The sequence below is a fragment of the Rhinolophus sinicus genome, linkage group LG09 (genome assembly GCF_036562045.2).
Source record: "Rhinolophus sinicus isolate RSC01 linkage group LG09, ASM3656204v1, whole genome shotgun sequence".
In the NCBI taxonomy this organism is placed as follows: Eukaryota; Metazoa; Chordata; class Mammalia; order Chiroptera; family Rhinolophidae; genus Rhinolophus; species Rhinolophus sinicus.
Genome location: NC_133758.1, coordinates 74004836 through 74018898, shown reverse-complemented (window position 1 = coordinate 74018898; position 14063 = coordinate 74004836). Strand labels below are relative to the sequence as shown.

Below are 14063 nucleotides of genomic sequence, written 5' to 3'. Positions count from 1 at the left end.
TGCTGGATAGTCACGTCTTAGGCCTGTATCTCCCTTACCAAAGGTCAATCTTTAACTTTGAAACTGTCTATTGTCTTTGTGCATCTAAGATAACATGACTTTGAAGTGTCAGAGTAATCTTCTCCAAACCCCTGGAAGGCATAATCGCAGATACCACCAGAGCTGGAGACCACATTATTATCTTGTTGCCCACATACCATCTCTCTGTGCTGTAAATGTTAACTATCATGTAACCCACCAATGTAAAAGAAGTATGTGTCTCTACGGCTGGCTTTTTATTTGGTCTCAGCAATTTCTGCCCTCTTTGCTTTCTCCCATTTCCCTAATCTATCACCAACGAATTCCATCTCCTCCATTGATTCTAATGTATAAAATCAGCAGCAAAACTGTCATTTTCCAGAGCACTTTCTCAGTCTGTTGCTCCCTGCAATTGTCGTTAGCTTGGCTCAAATAAATTCTTATAAGACTTTTTCTTAGGCTGAACACTCTTTCATTGACAGCTTGCTTTTAAGATCTTAACCATAAGATAATTTTGCACCCATTTTATAGATAGGAAAACTGAGACACTGAGAAGTTACATAATTTATTCAAAGTCACAAAATTGATATGTAGCACTTGACCTCAATTCTATCCAATGCCATATAGCCTATAATTTTTACACTTGGGAACTTCCATCAGGGAAACTTCCAAGAGCTGTCATGAAGCTTCCTCCCTAAATTTTTTTGGGGGAGAAATTATAAAGAGTAAAAGTAAAGACAATTCCAAGCTTTAGGTTAAAAGGGAAGGAAAGTGGTCAGGAACTCATTTAATTCCTTAAACACTTACTAACCATTGACTATATCCAGACTTTGAGTTTGACACTAGGATACAAAGATGAATAAAATATAGTCTCTAACAGAGTGTGATTTTGTTCAGAGGAGATAGACTATAAAATAATGGCAGGGCTTCAATGGATACTTTCTAATCACACAGAGGGAGATATAAGCAGAAAGAACATATGCATAAATCCCAGGCAGGAGCAAATGCTATAGTTGGAAAATCACAAATATTTGTTTTTAGGGAAGTAGCAAAGAGTGAGGAAAATGGATAGAGATTAGATTTTGAAGCCTCTTGCATGCTATTTTAACCAGCTTGAACTTTATTTTGGAAGCACAATAGAATCACTAAGTAATTATAAGTAGGGGAAGTGACGATGGGATAAGAGTTTTCACCTTTAAAGGGTCATATTAAAAGCAGTAAATTGGGATGAGAGTCTACATAGAAGACTAATAAAATAATACTGGGAAGACATAGGTTCTGAAATAAAAATTGAAGAGAAGGTGGACTCATTCTAGATAGAGTGTGGATTAGTGAAAAAGTATTTGCAGTTTATGGTGGCAGCCTTGGCAACAAGGGCTGTATAATTGAGAAGAAAATCCTGAGAGTCATTATCATGAGTGAGAGAAATACTCTTGCTAAACTTTTTGATGCCACTCTGAAGCATAACAGTAGGGGTGAAAATAAGGAGAAGTAATGAAAACTGGATAAGAACTGAAACATCCATCCCAGGAACTGGGAGACTTAGGACTTCTTTTATATTGGCTTTGGTTGAAGTGACAACTCTAGTATAAAGCCAACAAAGAGCAGAGCAGATAGCAAGGGCACTCAGAGACTTCAGATGATACCAGGAAGTATTTAACCTCCTGATTTCTCCTTTTCCTCACTTCACAGTCCAGGCTGGGGTTTGGCTCCCAAGGGAGTACAGAATCAGGGCAGCATTTCAGGGTCACAGGGTTGGAGGTAAGATGAAAGAGATTGGGGGGGAGGAGGGGACAAGGACAGGGTCCCACTGAAAAGGGCTACAGACCAATAGGCGGAAGACAGGGATCATTAGATGTACTGAGTCTAGAGTCAGTGAGGACTCACTTAAAGACAGACCATCTCAGGAAGAAGCAATGAATAAAATGATTTTGTGAACCTGCTTTTTTGTAAACATATTTATAATTTATCTTGTTTGACCAGCGAGTATATAAAATGTAAATACATTGTGACAGTTTAAAGAGGTATAGGATAAAGAGAAAAAGAGACTCTAAAGCCAGTGGAAAACAAGGAGACTCTCCAAGCAGCAATCTGGATATTTTTTGTAATTAAAAATAATTACCACTATTTGCCCCCATAGCTGATATGCTCTAGAGAAACAAGGATTCGATGTAAGCAAAAGAGATAGTCACCATTTTATTCTAGCATAAGCCATACAACAACTATTTAAAAAATATTTGTGATGTTCAGCGAGTTTTCAGAAACACACGAAGTGCAGAAGTATTTCAGGTAAAAATACTGATTGACACTAATCCTCTTTTATTTCCATTTCACATAGGTACCTGCTACTATACTGGACACACAAAATACTTATTTTGACCATCACAAAAAGCAGTAATAAATGTTCATCTGTAGCAAACTTCCGGACAGTAATAGTAAAGAATATGCATATCATATCCAAAAGTACATTATACAAATTTGATCTGCATAAAATGTAGAATGGACTCAAAAATACTAATTCACCAAGTAACTAATGGATACTATTGGTATTGTTCCCCTTATATTATTGATAATAAGGAATTAAGTCAGTTTTCAGGATCCTATTGTAATTTCACTTTGAATCATTCAGAGTTAAGGATCCAAAGTGCTGCCATTGGTTGTAAAGAGTTGAATAAAACCACATCACATAGACCAATGACAGGCATCTGTAATGTAAAAAGATTTAAGCCTTTTTGTTTAATTAAAAGTTAAAATGTTTATCTGAAATTTTAACTTCTCGATTTCAGTTTCCTGTTCAGTAAATAATTATTTCTGGCTCACATAAAACAGAACTACATGTTTTACTTGAAAACAGGAAAATTTGAAAACAGCAAAAGGGTAAACCTTAAGAAGAAAGTGAAAAATTAGCATCTTTCTTTGTTTAGATCATATCTTCAAGGGTTACTAAAGAGCAAACTATAAAGTTCATCCAAATAGCTTCTCTTTATTAACAAGATAATGTGATAAAGCAGAGGTGGAAAACCAATCACTCTATCTTTTGTATTGCCTTAATTATATTTTAAGACCTATCAAAGAAACTCAAAGACAGAGAAACTTAATCTTATTTACATATGGACCTGAAACCTTCAGTTTATTATGCAAATTATGTTTAAAAAGCATATATGTATAAATCAAAAAGCAGGTATACTTAACAATATTCCAAATGTCTTAAAAATTACATTATAGAAAGATATTTTTTCCATGTGTGATTTATGGAATCAAGTCTAATTTATAGCCTTATCTCATCTACCCTCAACACCATAACACTGCCTTATAGACTTATAATAACAAGTTACAAAACAAATTATAAATGTAGGATAATTGTCAGTGTTTCTAATCATTTTAAACTCATAAAATACGTAAATATTGAATATTATTCAATCATGAACTTGAATCACTTACTAGATGTTCTTTTCTTTAAGTACAACTTATAATGATAGTCTATTATGTAAAAGAAAAAGATTATCCCATTTTAGAGGCATCTAGAATATCTAAGTAGAAAGTTTGGCATATGTATTTTTTAACTACATTTATATATGTTCAACTTAGATGCATAGTTCCAAAAATATGTTCATTTATGATAATTCTCAGTTAAAAGATTCTTAATAATCTCTGATTTTTAAGGTCTTTGTCTATGTAGTAATTGGAAAAAGCTCTTAATTCACAAGTAACTTTCACTAAGTAAAATTAAATTTCATTCCATGTATTTCATATCTACCAATGGTATACATTTTTTTAATTTATGTAACAAATTGTTTTTTATGGTATAAGTGCAAAAAAAAAGCTAATTAATTTCCTAAGCAATTTATACACTTTATAGTTATTATATACAGATTCATCTCCTCTTGTGGTTTTTATTTATCATCAAATTGCTAGCATAAGAAGAATGAAATTTTGTGTTAAAATACTCAATGTGTTGAGGGCTTAGGGAGGAAATTACAAAGAAACTCTATTAAAATCTTAATCCCAAAATAGTTAGAAGTGATTTCACAGAAATGTGTTTAATTGCTGAAATAACAAAGCATTTTTGTCATCAGATAGAGAAAACAGTCCCTGCCACTCAGGACCTGGCCTGGTGCTATCTGCTAGGTCTTGTTTCTGGACACTGGCCTGGCATTCATAGTCAGGCCTTGACATCCTCTGGTTGCACATCAATCATTTCACAGAGCATCACCTTTAGGCAAGGCAACATGATGATGATGGATCAAGACAAAAACAAGATGCTCTGTAATCCCGTCTGAACGCAGACCAATTACAAACATTGTCTGAGCCACAGATACCACACTGCCCCTTTTCCCAGCTAATGAGTCACATTGCTTCTTTATCAATTTCAGTCTCATCTTGCCTCCTTATAGATAAGACTTATTAAAACACCCCGTTGTAAAATGCCCTGGTTTCCTGACAACAATCCCATTCAGAACAAAGCTCTGCTTCCTTAAACCTTCTCCCCAAATCACCCAACCAAAGTCCACGTTCTATAAGAGATTCTTTCTACATCTGCATCACGCATGGCTCCCTGTATGCAATAAATAATGAACTAAACTTGGTCAACAGTGTGTGTTCCTGATGGTCTTTGGTGAAGGACATTTACAGTCACAAGGCATCGAAAAAGCTTGGCTCCTCTACAGTGTTATCAGGAGGCTCTGACATATTTCGTAGTATAATCCCCAGAATTTTGGAGAAGAAGAAACGGAACTTCAAAGAAGGAAAATTAGAAGATGCCATGGTGATAGGAATGGGAGGGATTATTGTAGGTGTGCAAAATGACATTGGACAAACATTTTGAGGATATAGCAGCGGTGTCAATATGGAAAAGACGAGCATGCCAAGATGAGGAGCTTAGGCCAGGGAAAAAGGAGAAGCATATCATCAGCTGAAGGGTCATCAAAAACTGAAGAGCTTTATAATCTTCTTTCAAAGAAGCTATAGGAGAATATTAAGTCTGTGTCATCAAAACATCATTAAGGGGAAGAAGTCTCAACCACTACATTACAGCTACAAAAGAGGATAGAAGAAGAGCATGATTAGAAAACTAATGATGCTTCCAGCAAGGTAATAGTAGGTGAGTTTTTAATAACTTCTTAGGAGGGATTAAGACAAGCACTGTATTTAGAAGAGATTAAAATAACAGGTTATCAGTGAGGTGGGCAGTTCAGGGAGGAATGTAGATTAGGAAAAACAGTAAGAGTGGTGATGGTGATAAAGAAGGAGGAAGAGGAAGAAGAGGAGGAGGTGGAGGAGGGAATTATAACAATATGATGATCTACTTCCTAAAAACAAGCATCATGAGTACTGAGTTAAGCTTTTTGGGTTAGTCTCATGCACACCAATTTTTTGAGAACTGTGATAAATCTAGTCAGACTTAAACAGTTGTTGAAACGGAACTGAGTGCTCTGAGATAATACTTCCCGCTTCCCAGTTTAAGAAATCATTCACCAGTTCTTATTTTGCAAAAGAAAGTAAGCTTTAAAACCAAGTTTGGTTCATCCATCACAGTGCATGTCCTTCCCTGATCTTATCTTGCCCTCAACCCTTTGCCTACATAGCAGGCACTGCAGGGCGGTCACGCCTGCAACCTGATCCCAGCTCTCATCTGGCTCCCTTCACTACGGATCACAACCCAGAAGAAACGCTACTGGTTCTAATACAGGATCATATTCCCAAGCAAACTCTTTTCATTCTTGAAATTCTCAGATTACTTTTGAGCCATTTTTTAAAAATCATAGTTTGAATTATTAACTTTGTTTTTCATTTATTTATGTTTTTATTCCCTCAATAACACTAGCAAAGCTAGTCTGTAGCCTTTGCAAGCGTAAAACAAAATAAATTCCTTAAGCTTTTTTAGTCTGCCTTTTAACTGGGGTAAAATGAGAGAATCAACAAAACAAAAACCTGATACTTTCTCTCAAGTAGCTCACAGCATGGCTAGGAAAACAGATTAATAAACAGACAATTATAATATATGGTGACACCTACAGCCATGTGTGGAGAATGAATGTTTTGTTAGGAAAAGCTGTTAAAGGACAGCTGGTGGAGGAAGTACCTTACCCGAGAGTTATAGAATATAGGTCTGGGTAAAGGGAATAAAGGCATTCCCTCAAAATATAGATCCATAAGAAAACATACAACTGGGGAAATACAAATAGTTTGGTAAGGCTTTGGTATGATGTATGAGTTTTGAAACCACAAGACAGGACACCGGAGAGGTAGGTACAAATGACCTAATAAAGCTCTAATATAATGCATAACATACCAGACTGAGGTTTGTGCCTGAATACCTAGGAATTCTTTTCAAGAATTCATCTTGAAAGCAAAGTGGAGCTACTCAAAGATTTTAAGGAAGGAGAGCATGATAAAAATTGGGTTTGGGAAGATGCCTCTGGCACATGGAGAAAAGATTGGAGGAAAAGCCAAAGGAAGTTTTCTCAAATAATCTAGGCAGGAAATTATATGGTTTGAATTGAGGCTGTGGCTGGGGAGCAAAAAGTTGGGAAAAATTTCTGAAATATTTAGTAGAAAGGGGAAGATATTTAGAAGGTAGCATGAATAGCTAAGTCTTGGTGAATGATTTGCTAGGTAGAGGGTAAAACAAATCAAGAATGAGTTCTAGGTTTCAGGCTGGAGTTAACAGGATAAAAGAAAAGACAATGTGGTACATATATATACAATGGATTATTACTCAGCCATAATATGAAGTACTACCATTAGTGACAACACGGATGGATCTTGAGATATTATGCTGAGTAAAATAAGTCAGACAGAAATAGTTGAGAACCATATGATTTCACTCATGTGCAGGATATAAAACTGAAAGCAACAAATGAACAAGACAAACAAAGAAAAACTCAGGTACAGACAACAGTTTAGTGGTTACCAGAGGGTAAGGGGGGAGGGAGGATGGTAGAGGAGGGTTAAGGGGGTCAAATATATGATGATGGAAGGAGATCTGACTCTGAGTGGTGAACACACAATGCAATATATGGATGATGTATTGCAGAATTGTACACCTGAAACCTATATAATTTTACTAACCAATCACCTCAATAAATAATAATAATAATAGAAAAGAACGGCGAGGGAAATATGGCTAGACTTGGGGGTGAGGTGGGGTTAGTTCTAACTGGCATTTTCACTAACTAGCTGTAAGATTCTCGGTCAGTTTTTTTAACCTCTGAGTTGGTTCATTCATTCTTTAAAAAGAATAACACTATCCACTTTAAAATTTTTGTGAGAATTAAATAATAATAGTTAACCCTTCCATAGCACTTGTCACATGGAGGCACTTGTGTAAGTATTTTACATATAGTGACCTGCATATTTTGAACAATTACTCTATGAAGTATATACTTTTATTATCCCCATTTTACAGATGATAAAGCAGAGGCACAGAGAGGTTAACTTATTTGCCCAAGGTCACAGATCTGGGAAGTGTCAGATCCAAGTTTCAAACCTATTTAGTTTGGCAACAGAAAACGTACCTTAACCAATAATTTACAATGTCTCTTATTAAATACTAGGCATTTTGCATAATTATTATCAGCATGCCTTGAAGGCACCCAGCAGGTAATAGCTATTATAATTATTTAACTCATCCATTTATTTAAAAAAGTTTTTACAGAGTACATGTGTGTGCATACATTTTACTGAACACTAGGATAGATTCAAGCATAGCAAGAGATATACCTATCATGGGGTTGTTTATAATTTAATTTTGAACATTAAAGGTACATCATGAATCAGAACACAATGACAAGATTATGTGTTGAAAGAATTTAGATTAATTTCAATTCAAGATGTGGAGTATCCACTCTGGGAGCTTGACCAGCAGAACATAAACATATGAGTATGAAGCACAGGGAAGAAATTAGGATGATGAGATAGAGATTTGGGTCTGTTCAGCATATAGATTACGGGTTAAGACATAAAAATCAATAAGATCCCTTAGTAGATATCGATGGGGAGGGAAGCCTAGATAAACTTCAGAAAGGGAAACTGGGGGATGACAATGCGATGGCGAAGCATCGGTATAAAATGTCACTTAATTTCTAAGCGCCTCAGTCGTCACTTGTAAAAATCCATAGATCTTGGTTTAAGAATGATTCCCACATCTATTGTTTACAGCTTTTGCTCTGAACAAATGTGAACATTGGGAGAGCAACTGAAAGTAGACTTTCAGACTTAAACCTCACGAAAAAAAAAAAAAAAAAAAAGCCAAGCTTCATTGCTGTTTCTATGCTATGGCAAACAATTACTAAGGAGTGTTTTTTTTGTTTTGTTTTTTTTCATTTGTTTGTTTTGTTTTCACAAAAGACCTGTCAGATTGTTTCAATTGCTTTTATTTACCTATAGGATTTCAGCTTAAGTAATGCTCTTGCTGTTACTATGTTACATACAGAAGTCCTGCATGGGAGATTTGAGAGAGAAAACAAAATGGCATATTTGACACTCAAGAAGAATATGAATGGAGTAGAGAAGGGAGTGTGAACAATTATAGTAAGCTTCGTTTGAGTCAGCCTCTTAATAATAAAATTTACTTTTTTCCTTGCCTAATCCTGTTTTTCCTGACTTAATCTGATAAAACATAGAATTTTATTGAACTATCATACTAGGACCACAGATGCAATACAGAGGTTTGAAAAACTAAAGGTAAGAAACTTTTAAGAGTCTGTTGATGAGGTTAGAAGGGGGCTCTGACCAAGGGATGGAGGCAGAAAACAGATAATGACTGCACCTCTATCACCAGCTGGAGACCTTCTCGACGCCAGAGAAGGTTTGGGGGGCATTTGCTACTAGGCTAACAAACAAGGACTACTATACATGCTACGGTTTCCCGTAAAGTGAGAAGTGGAGAAACCAAGATCCACACCTAGAGGCAAGTTTAGCACATCTCAAGGTGAGCACTGGACCCGGAAAGGAGCTTACTGAGCTGAGTGTTTCTCTAGCTTTATCCAAAACTTGGTACACAGTGAAGATACCTAAGAGACTGAACACAGAAGCAAACACACCTAAGCTTTGCCTGCAAATTGAGGGAAACGATTAAGATTTCAGTGGAATGAGGTGAAATGATTGAGCTTCATGGGTTGACTGAGAAATTGTCAATGTCTATGAGTTTATATACTTACTGTAAGTTGAATTATAGACTATTTCTCTATTAAATTTCATTATTAATATAAATTAGATAATCTGCTCTATATTACAAAAAAAAAAAAGCAGACATGCTGGGAAGGGCAGTGGTGGTGCTGGGGTGGTAACAGTCCACAAAACTACCTATCTGAAGATTTGTCATGCAAAAAACTGCACAAACATATGGATAATTGACCCTTGAACAACACAGGGTTGAACTGCATGGGTCCACTTATACGTGGACTTTTTTCAATAAATACCTGTACTGTTTTCAATCCACAGTTGGGAATCTACAGGTATGGAGGGCTGACTATAGGCATTGATCTTTGCCATTTTATATAGGGGATGTGAGCATCTGGGGATTTTGGTAACTGTGGGGGTCCTAGAACCAATGCCCCTTAGATACTGAGGGACAACTTAAGTTTTGGGGAGTCAAAAATATATGAAAATTTTCAACTGTACAGGGGCTGGGTACCCCAACCTTTGTGTTTTCCAAAGGTCAACTCTATTACTTTATGGGAGAGATATGTGCATTTGGATATTAAAAAGGATTGCTAAGCATAAAAGGTGGAAGAAATAGATTTTTAAATTCTTTAAATCATCTAAACCTCTTAAAATGTTAGTCATAATCCTTAGTGGAAGGTGAATGTTTTAGGTTAGAAAAGATTTAGGTATAATATTTTGAATAAATGAATAAAATCTATCTTTTGAATGCTTACTATGTGTCAGGCTCTGGACATTGCTGATAACAAGTTACAGATGACCCCTGCCTTCAGTTATCAGCCCAGTGGGAAGTGCCAGCTCTTAATAGCAAAGGTCTGTAAGCAGTGCCCTTATCACTTCGTATGGCCCTTATCTGTTTGTGTCCTCCTGCATTGTAATTGCCCATCTAGATGTCAGCTTCAATGTAACTTTTGACCAGGCAGCTCTTAAAAGAATAGGGCTCAGAGAAACTAGAGGCTTCCATAGAAACCACAGGTGTTTCCCTTAAGAGACCAAGCTAAAATTTAGATTAGTATTTGTCCCCCACTTCAGAAAAAACAGTTCAACAGGAAATGCATTTAGCAAGCTATCAAACCTAAGACTTAGAGTATACATTGCTGTCCAGTTATTATTCTGGGAGGGTTCCAATGGCTCTGTGTTAGTTACTTAGTCTTTTAAGAGTAGGCATTTGGAAAGGCAATGGCAAGAAACTAACGGTGGGCAAGGGAAGAAACTCTGTCCAGTATCTTCCTTCTGTAAATACAATAGTCACTTATTTGGCCTAATTTCTTCAGGAGATTGATGGTTCATTAAGGGGTCTGTTTCAGTGCAGGGTGGGGAAAATGTTCACAAAATGCAACCTACGTCTTCATCATTTACAAAGTTAACAGATTTTTTTTTTTTAAACTTTCATCAGAATGTTTCATTCCATATAAATAAAATTTAGAACCACCACCTGTGAAAAGATCCTGGATTCCTATAAACGCTCAGCATATGGTTTCTAATAATAGAACAGTGTTTAACAAAGAGTAAGTGCTCATAAATATTTTTTAACAAATGTGTCAATGAATACATGAATCTGAAAGATAGTGGCTCCATCATGTATGGAATCAAAAAAACATGATTTTGCTCTTCTAGCGTTGAGTCTTAAAGAAAGAATAGATCCCACTTATTAAAAATCGATGACTGCTCTAAAAATATATTGTGTTTAGGGGCCATACTATGGGACCACTGGACTGAATGAAATAACTTTTATTACTTCATTTCTGAAACTTCCTAGAATGAGACACAAGGACACCTTACATGGGCATCTGTTATATTTTGAATAGAGTAATAATGAAGTCCCAGAATAAAACAAAATGAGCCTCCAAATTAATTTCTATTAGACTGTGTTCTTAATTTTTAAAACCATGACATGATTATAAATATCCTTTATGATTTCCTAAAACTTCAAATGAGAGAAATTTAAGATTTACATTTGGAAGATTTAATGAGAAAAAAACAGCTTTAATTAAGAGATGAAACTAATGTTTTAAAAATATCTGTCCTTATTCCACTTTTAAACTTCACAAACACTGAAGGGCAAACAATGCTTTTCTATTTGAGTACACTCTGGAGTCCTTGGTGAACGCAGCCAAGCTGTCTGCTATGTCCCCCTCTGCAATGCTTGCCAATTTTCTGTCATTTCCTCCTTCAGATGATAGGGTTTGTGTGACAAAGTTCTCTGAGTATATTTCAAAACATCTTAAACTAACATTGTACCACCAAGCACCTATTTAAAAGTGTTATTTATCGCCCCACAAAACTAAGTTTTTCAGAAGACACAAAGCAGAATTCACTTCACCCTTCTCCATAAAGAAATGATGAGAAAATCACTGTTGAAGCAACAGCATACTAATTGCCCTTTGGAAAAGCAATAAATTTCCAGTGGCTTAGCCAGTTTCTGTACTTTGACATACAACACACTGAACAGTAAAACTAATTATTTACTAAACGCTATTTCGTTTTACATTCTCTATGCACTTATGTTAGTTTTAGACTAATTCCTTTTTCTGATGAATTATTCATGGTTTGTGAGTTGAGAAAATCACTTTGGATTAGGCATTTTTTTTTTAGGTATCCAGTAACCTGATATGGAAACAGTCACTCCTCCTCTAGTTCCTCCCTGCTCCTCATTCCAAATCACTCCTTTTAGGTTGTAGTAAAGAGCTGACATGCTTTTACAATTTTCATTCAGAAAACAATCAAAATCACATAAACAAGTAACCGATTAAAAAAAAAAAAACAATTTCCCCTTTTTTATTCATTTCAAAGCATTTCTTATCAATTTTGTGAATTTTTTTCAAAGAATTTAATGATGAAGCTTAGTTTATAAATACTAAGAATATTAAATTCCTTAATTAGTAATCTTAATCGGGCATTTGTGATTAAAGCAAAATTAGCCAGAGTCACATCAACAGCAATGTATTATTATGTATTTCTCCGCTCTAAGAAAAACGTAGTCTTCCATTTTGTTGGCCCACTGGGCAATCTTCTATGGTCTTTGCCACTGATTTGTTAGCACTTTAAAGCCTTTTTCTTTGCCTAACAATGATTTTTGTGAGTTCAGGAGCTTACCTTTCTTCCCAGGTGAAAATTGTTTTATTCTCCTCAGGTGTTTGCTTTCTTTCCTAAACTCTCAGAACAGTTCACTGTAGAGTTGCCCTTGTACTTTACAAAAGGATCTGATTCCAAGTAATTAGTGTTTGTGTTATACATCATTGGAAAATATTTCCCCTTTCTGCTTGTCAGGATTAAAGGAGTCTCATATACTGCCCAACAACTCCCACTTTAATTATTTAGTCAAGTAGACCCAAGAACAAGACAGGTTTGCCTATTTCCCTTCATCTGGTTTGGAACCCACCTGAGTTCTGAATTTTTCTCACAGGAATTGAACAAGAAGTTGGCACATTTGTAAGTATCAGCCCAGTGTGCTTTCCCCTGAATTCAGCACAGCTCCAAGCAACCATTTTTCCAAAGAATAAACGGAAGTGACTTTTTTAAAGGTGAAGAAACCCATCCAATTTATTCCCAGGCTTTGTAGAGTAGCTCGAGAAGTCAGAGGGAACTGCTGCTTTTTTGTATTAGCATTTAATTTTGCCTCTAAATAAGTATATCTTTGTTTCCTTTCTGCATAATTCATTCATTACTTTATCGTGCAAAGTTTCCTGATCTTATATAGCCATATTATGAAACACACCATGTTACAAAACTTCTCTTATGCAACTAAATCCCCTCCCCCACAAAATAAGATTTCTGGTGCCCACAGTCAATACAATTTCTATGATCAGTAATGATCAATAACTTTATGTATAGAAAGATTTCTTTCCCCTTTCCTTCTAGGAGTCAATTTGTTAAGAGGACTGGGTTTTTTTAAATTATTTCTTAAATATACTTGTCAATCTTGACAACATGCCAAAAAAAACATTTTCACAGTCTCATGAACAAAGGTCATTCAACTTCCAGTCTCATTAAAAAAGTGTTTTTCCAATTCGGAAGACAAAAATCGAATTGGTCAGATTTTGAGAGTATTAATTTTAAAAGAGTAATTTTTAAAAAACCTATTAAAAAGGTAAGCACACATTTAAATAAAAGATGAAATCAGTCTAGATTAGTACATACCAGACCAAGTTAGAGAACCTAAAGAAATAAAAAATGCCACTAAAATTATACTTCTTGAAATAATTAGAAATTTAAGCTTTCTGATACTTCTAAATAAAAGGCATGAAAATGTGCAAGTGGAAATTTCATAGGATGAATTTAAAGACTAGATGGAAATGTAAAATTGAAGTGTTAAATGTCATTTCTAATCCATTTAGTTGAAAGCTTCCAAATCTGTTAAAAGACTTAATTATGATACCAGAGAATATTCATCTTGCTAACGAGTTAAAAGTAGTAATTACTATTGTTTAGTAGATTACAGTCCATCAACTACAGTCATAGTCACATGCTTTCACCAAAATAATTCGCTCACCAATTTTTAGAGGCTCTTGCTTGTCCAGATGTAGGATTTTAAGAGTGGCTTCAGAGAGACTGTTGTAGGAAGAGACGCAGAAAATAAACACATGATTTCCACAGCACAGCAGCTGAGAACTTAGAAATGAGGCAAGGGGTCCTGACAGTTCATCTGTCTTGAAGGTTATCCTGACATCTGAAAGCCATTGACATCCTGAGATTTCTAGCACTTGGGACGCATGCCTAACACAAGATAAATATAGATCCCTGACACCTGAGCCAGATGAAAGTAAAGTTAACTTAAAAAAATCTCACTCATTTTGTGCCTCAGTTGAGGAAAAGAAAACCCCTAATCCTTTTCCTGTTAAAACCTGTTATGTCCCTTCACAGGAAGCTGCTGTGTTTAT

The 14063-nt window shown here is 35.5% G+C and overlaps 1 protein-coding gene across 3 annotated transcripts in view; it reads right to left on the bottom strand.

Moving 5' to 3' along the window:
• Positions 1–13861, bottom strand: part of CD36 (CD36 molecule (CD36 blood group)) — a 76514-nt gene extending 62653 nt beyond the window's left edge. Inside the window, exon 1 of one of the 3 annotated variants that reach the window (XM_019746891.2) lies at positions 13676–13861. The gene's annotated coding sequence lies outside the window, so the exon portion shown is untranslated. The remainder of the gene's footprint in view (positions 1–13675) is intronic. The other 2 variants (XM_074340657.1, XM_074340659.1) reach the window with 2 other exon arrangements.
• Positions 13862–14063: the final 202 nt, after the last annotated feature.